Genomic DNA, 7538 nt, shown 5'->3' with positions numbered 1-7538 from the left:
TCCCCCCCCCCCCCCCACACCTAGAGCAACGATAGGGATAGAGGGATAGAGTCCAGGTGTCCTGGCACTTAGCCATGCCCCTGCTTGCCAGTCCTGTAGTGGTAAGACAGAGCTGTGCAGGCATAAAATTATATTAACTCTTGATGTGTGACTACTCACAATGCATTCTAATTTAACACTGCTTAGCATTCCACAGTTTTAGTTTAGTTTAACCGTAACATATAACTTCACACTTAGGCACTTATTACACCTTGCACTGTGAGCGGCACAAATGTTGATCAGTGCTAGTGCTAGCTTGGAGTTTGGAGCAGTCACATCCTTAGTCTATAAACCTTCTCTGGCTGTCCCCAACCTGCACAGCTGTGATTTGCCACTAGAGGCTTTGTGAGCAGGACTAGGAGCTGTAGCTGTGAATTGCCACTAGAGGGCTGGTGAGCCAGGACAGACTTCTATTCCTGCTCTTTGGGCAGGGCTTTGAAAGATCTTGGAATACTGGAAGACTTCAATTTAGGCTGCATATCTGTGGGGAGTGGCTACACCTTAACAGAACAGGAGCTGCATAGTGCGAATCCAGGACCTGCCCTGGAGTGGCATAAATTTAAGCTACATGATGAGTGCTTAAAACCACTTTAAGGCAGTAATATGCAGACAGTCCAGGGGTTAAGAGCTCCAGGAGCCACCCAAAATTACTGTGTAAAAAGATGGTCAGTCTCTGGCTTAAGTTAAAGCTGCCTCAAAACAACATTAAGTTGATCCAGTTTGTCATAGCCACCTGGGGTACATCCCCATGAGCATGGACGTGCAATTTGCAGTGCTGCAAAGCTGTTTGAGGCACTGCACACAGCACATGTGCACCCATGCACCATGCTGCAAATTTGCAGCATTGTGGGTTTTTTGATACTGAGAGATCCTGGTTTAAAAAAAAAAACCTTTGCTAAAAAAAAGTGGCGTGACTCATGTGGCAGCAGCGTGCACCACCAGAAAAGAGAACCTGGCCAGCCAGTGCCATGTTCTGGCTGCCAGCTAGGCTCTGAGTGACTAGATTGGCACTGCTGCTGCCCCGGGAGGCTCTCAGGACTCCAGGTAAGGCTTCTGGGGCTAGAACATGTCCTGCCTCCAGCTTTCCCTACACCACCTGGGTCCCTTTGTTGCACACCAGAGCACACGTGCAGGGGCATGCCCAAGGACAAAAAGCAGTGGCAGAAATATGCGCTGCTGCTATTTGTCCCATGGGAAATGAACACCCCAGCCTGCCCTACGGTCCCACACCAGAGGGGGTTGGGGTGGGGTCCCCTAACTGACAGGCTGATTTTGTTGGGAACCCTGTGCAGATCCCCTGGGGTTTCAGCTCTGCCCTGCTATCTTGTGAGGGAGTCCCACCCACACCCTTACCCCCACCCCCATCCCAAGGGGATGCAGGGCTCTCCCAATCTCAACCAGAGTCCAGGGTCTTAGCAGATTGGAGGGTTCAGATGGTGCCTAAGGAACCCGCTGAGCCCCAGGATCAGAGGACAACGCCCAAGAACTGATGGGCTCTGTGGAGCCTGCAGATCTCTTGGTCCCAGTGGTCCCCAGGGGTGAGCTACTTACATTTCTTGACTGCAAGTACACCCGACAGTCCACCAGCAAGGTACAGCTCGCCTTGGACTGCTGGGAAGATTTTTACAGTGTCCTCAACACTGTGAAGGTGCTTGCAGGGGAAGACAAGGGGCCCAAGCTCTGCAACACCCAGATCTATAGGTGAGCCCACAGTTTCGTAGATATTCTCTACGCTTACAGGAAGGGTGGTGTGCGAGCCAGCGGGCCCCATGCCAGGCATTGAGATACGTGAGGCCCCTGCCAAACCATCTACTCCACCCACCCAGCCATGAAGTCATTTAAGACCACAACCCTCAATGTCCACAGCTACAGGAAGGATCTCTGGAGATGCCAGGTACCCTCCTTCTTTCAGTACCTTTCTTGCAAGAGACCCTAACAATTCTGGCCTATGAGCCTAACTGGCAGCTGAAGTGGTGAGACAGGGTATTTTTTAGTCACCCCTCAGCCACCTCTTGTAGGATGGACCCTGTTCTCCCCAGGCCTGCAGTCAAAGGTTCTCTAGTACATTGAGGTGGTGCCAGCCTGCCTGCTGCACCTCCAGGTCTAAGTGCGGGGCTAGTCCTGAACCTTCTAAAAGTGTACACCCCTGTGAAAGATCCGGAGTTGGCAGACTTTTTCTGCCAGGGAGCCACTTACATCAGCACCCTCAACTCTTGTAAGTGCCTGGTCCTTAGCAGGGACTTTAATGTCACCCTGGAGGTGTGGGATTGGTCAGGCAGTGAGTGGAACCAGGCCACCATGGGTATCCTCAGAGAGATCCTGACAGAATATTCTCTGATGGAGGTCTTGCAGGCCTGTCACCCTGACAGCAGCCTCCCCTCTGCCCCGCTGCCTTCACCTATGTGAGGATGTGGGACGAGCAGTCCACTCTCAGTTGGACCGAATTTATATCTCATTTTCACACTTTGCCCAGGCCCACTCCTTTGGTGTCCAGCCAGCCCACTTCAGCAATCACCACTTTGTCTGAGCCCAGGTTATGCTGGGGCCCAGGAATTTGGAGCCAGTCTATTGGCATTTTAATGCCAGTCTGCTGGAGGATGTGGGCTTCAGGGAGGCCTGCCAGGAGTTCTGGCTGGCTTGGAAGGAGCAATGGGCAGCTTTTTCCTTGGCTCAGAGATGGTGGGATGTGGGGAAGGTGAGCATCCAGCTTTTTTGCCACAGCTACACTCAGGGGCACACACGGCACAGGGAGGTGGTCTGGGAGCAGCTCAAACAGGAAGTGCTGGAGCTGGAGAGGTGCTTGGCTGCCAATCCAACCAACCCATCCCTCTGCAGAGAGTGTCAGGAGAGGCAGGAAGATCTTTGCACTCTGGACAACCACTGCCCCCCTCCTGATGCCTGGCAACAAAGCACTGGGGATTGACAGACTGACCGCAGAATTCTACCTGGCCTTCTGGGACATCCTCAGCCCAGACTCTGCTGCAGTCTGGGCCAAATCTGAGGGACGTGAGGAGCTCCTCTTGTCGTGCCAGAGGGCCATGCTGACCCTCATGATGAAGAAGGGGGATCCCCTCAACCTGAGGAACTGGCATCCCGTGTTCCTCCTCTGCACAGACTACAAGGTGGCAGTGAAGGCCATCTTGCTGCACCTGCAACCTGTGCTGATGGACATGATCCATCTCAACCAGACACACATGGTGCCCAGATGTTCCATCTTTGACAACCTGTACCTGGTTCAGAACCTCCCAGAGCTAGTGTGCTGGGAGGGCCTGTCTTTCTCCCTCCTGGTCCAGTGCAGGCCTTTGGCTTTGGGCCCCATTTTGTGCAGGCTGTCCAGGTGCTGTACGCCTCTGCAAAGTGTTTGGTCAAGGTCAACTGGACCCTGACAGAGCCCGTCCCATTCAGGTACAGGGTACATCAAGGCTGACTGCTGTCAGGCTAGCTGTATACCTTGGCCCTGGAGCTCTTCCTTATCCTCCTGCAGAGGTGGGGTAGGTGCTCCAAGAGCTAGCAGTGTGGCTGGTCCTGTCAGGTATGTCAACAACATGCTTCTTGCAGCCCAGGACCCAGGCGACCTGGCATGGGTGGAAGTCTGCCAGGTGTTATATTCAGCACCTTCTTCTGCCCAAGTCAACTGGGTCAAGGGTTTTGGCCTGATGGTGGGTGATGGGTGGCAGGCAGGCTCACTCCACCTCTCCCCATGCTCCAGGGGATCTGCTGGAGTGTGGGCTTGCTGCTCTACCTAGGTGTCTACCTGTCTCCCATGGACCCCTCCCCACTGGAGAACTGGCACCAGCTGGAGGCAAGGGTAATGGAGTGGCTCCAGGCATGTATGGGACTGCTGCGGTGTCTTTCCCTGCATGAGAGGGCACTGGTGTTCAACCAGCTGGTCCTATCCATACTCTGGCACCACTTCAACATGCTGTTCGTCTCCCCCCAAGGTCCTGGCTGGGCTCCAGAGACAGGCGCTGGAGTTTTTCTGGCCAGGACAGCACTGGGTCACTGCAGTGGTCCTGAGCCTCCCCTTGTGAGCCAGGACCTGGTTTGTCTGTGCAGCCAGGTCCTGATGTTCCACCTTCAGGCCCTGCAGTGACTGCTATATGGCATCAGTAGTCATGAGCCATGGAGCCACCTGGGGCATGCCTTCCTCCACCACTTCCAAGGGCTCCAGTACAACTAGCAGCTCCTCAGCCTACAGGACTTCTCCCTGCAGGACCTGCAAGGGCTGCCAGAGTTTTACCAGGACCTCATCCAGGTACCCTGCAATCCTCACCCAGAGACTTGTTGAGCCCCTTCTGAAACCCCCAGCTAGAATTGCCAATGGTGCAGCACCCCGGTTGTGACACAGTCTGGTCCTGGGTAATGTCACCCATATCGGAGACCTCATGGACTACAATAGGCAGGCGTGGGTGAACCCTGCTGCGCTGGCCCAATGCATGCGTACGACCTGCCACCTAGTCCAGGAGGTGAAATCTGCCTTACCTCACAATGCCCTTGCCTTTGTCTGACAGGTCCTGCATGATGGCATTTGCCTCACCTGGCCTTGCAGTGCTCTCCACTTCAACACCTGAGTGAGCTGGAGGATAGGAAACCAGGTTGCTTCTCCCCCATACATCACTGCCACCTCTACACGCTTGCGCACTGCATGATCCACCAGGTTGCCCTAGCATCCCACCCAGATACCAAGTGGTGAGACCTGCTCAGCAAGGGAATAGCTTGGGTGCCCCAGTGGCTGAGCCTGTACTCCACCCTCATCCCACGAGCCACTGGGGGCCTCAGCTGCTGGCTCCTCCATGGAGTCATCGCCACAGGCATGTATGTGGCAAGCCTTAGCTTTATCAACACCCTGGCCTCCTCCCCCATTGGCAGGCAGAGGGAGACCCTGGGGTACAGAAAGAAGGCTGCTTTCCTCTCACTGGTCCACAGATGCCTTTGAGTGGAGCACCACTGGGCAGCATCCACCAGCTCCTTGGACACCTTTGAGGACCAGTGGGTCTGGCCCAGGTGCCCTGCAACTGAGAGCAGAAATGGCTCGGGAGAGGCCCCTAGTGGCGGGAAGGAGGAAGCTCAGCTGCCAGTCACCAGGACTGCACAGGTGCTGGTTGCCAGGGCAACCAGGGAAACAGAGACAGGAAGGGGCGGAGCTTAGCCCTTCTTAAGCCCAGGCAGGAGGCCAGGAGGGCAGTTTCCCTCTGGCGGCTGAGGTAGGAGGAGCTCTGCCAGCACAAAGGGGAGAAACTCTGATGGTGGGAATATCCCCTGATTCCTGCTGGGGGCTGGTGCACTCACTGTCTCTGGTAGGGATGGATTCTTACTTTTTGACCAGGACGGTCTAGGTTTTATGTTGTAGCCTGGGGGCTTTGTATTCTTGTGTTTATTGGTTTTACCGGAGTACTGGGAGAGGCTATTCGGGGTTGGAGGAGGCCTCATAGGGACTCCACAGTAACGTGGGGGTTCCTGGTGTCGGAGAGGGCACAGCATTGTTTGGGATGCATTGGCCTCAGCCCAGAGTTAGGGGGCAGTGAGAAGCCCTGGCGTTAGGGGGCAGTGAAGAACCTCGATTGAAGGGGGCAACGAAGAGCCCAGAGCTGGCATTGGCGAGAAGTCCCGAAACAGGCAGTGTAGGACAGGCTAGAGGGCGCCGGTAGGGGCGCGGGCTGTGAGATGAGCTACAGGGCGCCGGTGAGGGTGCAGGCTGAGGGATAAGCCAGAGAGTGTCCGCGCAGCGCAGAGAGTAGGTCAGACCTGAACAACACCAGATACACCACAGCCCAAGCCTCACAGATGTAAGGGGAGGAAAAGAGCCGCAGATAGTGCCTCAGGCACCGAGACAGAAAATAGGCAGCCTCCTGTTTGATTAAGATCTTCCAATCAAGCAAATAACAACAAGGCATGGCAGAAGAGAAGGCAGGCAGTTGGCCCTTGATCAGTGTTGTGGGACCACAAATAGACAGCCCCGGGGAGGCACAACTGTCACAGGCTACTCTCTCAAGAGGGGAGGGGAGCTGGGTCACAGAAAGGGGATAGATGCTGGCATGAGGCACAGCTGTTCCTTGTCACACACCAGGAGATGGGCACGATAGATCAGAGTCTTGAGCTACAAAGTGGGGGCTTCAGGTGCAGCAGATTGCCACCAGGGGTGCATGAAGAAACATGGAAGAGAAAGAAGCTAGCACTGCCAAGAACAGCCAGGACTCAGAGACGGAGCAACAGAGCCTCATGCACTGGATGAGATAAACTGTGGCACAATCCCCATGCTCCCTCACAAGCCACGAGGAGATCACTTACCTGGTGAGCTGGACGGAGGGAATACTTTAGAGGACTGGGATAGACAGCAGATACCTGCAAAGGAAAGAAGAAACAAGAGGAGAGGTCGAGACAGATCCTCCCTGGTGGCAACATAAGATAGAGGGGAAGCAGAGCCATGAGAGAAACAGTGTTGGCAGTGATTGTAACTGAGAAACCAAATAAAACCAATTTTTGTTTTGTTTAATATCAGGGTGATTAATTGCATGATCTCTTGGGGTTTAACATCTTTATTTATTCTCTCAACAACTGAAGCATAGCAGGTGAGTCCCCAGTGGGAAGAATTTGTTGATCTACCCTACCCTGGCCACACAAAAACAGACACTAGCTTCTGGGGCCCAGCCAATTGGTGTCTGGGGACACTAGCCCCTTGTGGTAGGTGGACTGCTGAAGCAGCCCTAACTGAGAGTTCCCTGCACACTCTACCCACTGCAGCAGTCTGGCAGTGGGGGCTGCTGCCTAGCTATGACCTGCTGCCACCTGCAACAGCATGTGGCTCCAAGGCTGCACACTTGCCAAACCTGGATGGGGACTACACAGCCACAGCAGAGGCACCTGCACCTCTGGGTCAGCTGCCAGTGGGCTGTGGCTGCACAGTTGGCCTTTGTGCAGCACTACTGCTATGTGTGCCACAGCCCTACCATCCAGGCAACTATCGCCTGAAATATCTTCTCAGTGTGGTAGTCTGGAGGTCTGCCACCTCCAGCTGGGTTCTGGCTCCTCTGCCTGGGTCCTGCCACTTGCCTCCCTAGCAGAAATTCTGGTGTTTCCTCTTTAAAATACCCCCAAATCCATGTTCTTCCACAAATTAAAACAAAAGATCACTATATAAATGTGTGTGTGTGTGTATGAGAGAGAGAAATTGATCAGTTGGGCAATGTTTTATTGATATATTTACAATGTTAAAGCAATTTGGAAGCCTACCAGTGTCTCTATCATCATAATAAAATAAATTCTAAATATCTGTATGTTTTGATGTTTGCTTTATTTTTCTTATCATAGAACAGTTAGAGCTCCCCCTGACCCCTTCACTAGCTAGGATGTGAGGACAGCTGCCCTTACAGCCACAGCTCCTGCCAGCATGTCTGGCCCTGTCTGGCAGCTGGGAACAATGGGTGTGTGATGGGTGATATGGGGTTTGCAGAAGGGGGTGGGAAGAGGTGTGGGGGGATGCAGCAGGGCTAGGAGAGAGG

The 7538-nt window shown here is 54.0% G+C and overlaps 1 long non-coding RNA gene across 1 annotated transcript in view; it reads right to left on the bottom strand.

Annotated features, from left to right (window-relative positions):
- LOC109291030 overlaps positions 1 to 7538 on the bottom strand; it is a 33755-nt gene that overhangs the window by 4747 nt on the left and 21470 nt on the right. The window contains exon 2 of the long non-coding RNA XR_002095734.1: positions 6328 to 6381. This is a non-coding gene — a long non-coding RNA (uncharacterized LOC109291030). The remainder of the gene's footprint in view (positions 1 to 6327; positions 6382 to 7538) is intronic.

Source organism: Gavialis gangeticus, unplaced genomic scaffold (assembly GCF_001723915.1).
Source record: "Gavialis gangeticus isolate Ggan-Ray unplaced genomic scaffold, GavGan_comp1, whole genome shotgun sequence".
In the NCBI taxonomy this organism is placed as follows: Eukaryota; Metazoa; Chordata; order Crocodylia; family Gavialidae; genus Gavialis; species Gavialis gangeticus.
The sequence above is the reverse complement of the archived record's forward strand: the minus strand, read 5'-3'. Positions and strand labels throughout refer to the sequence as shown.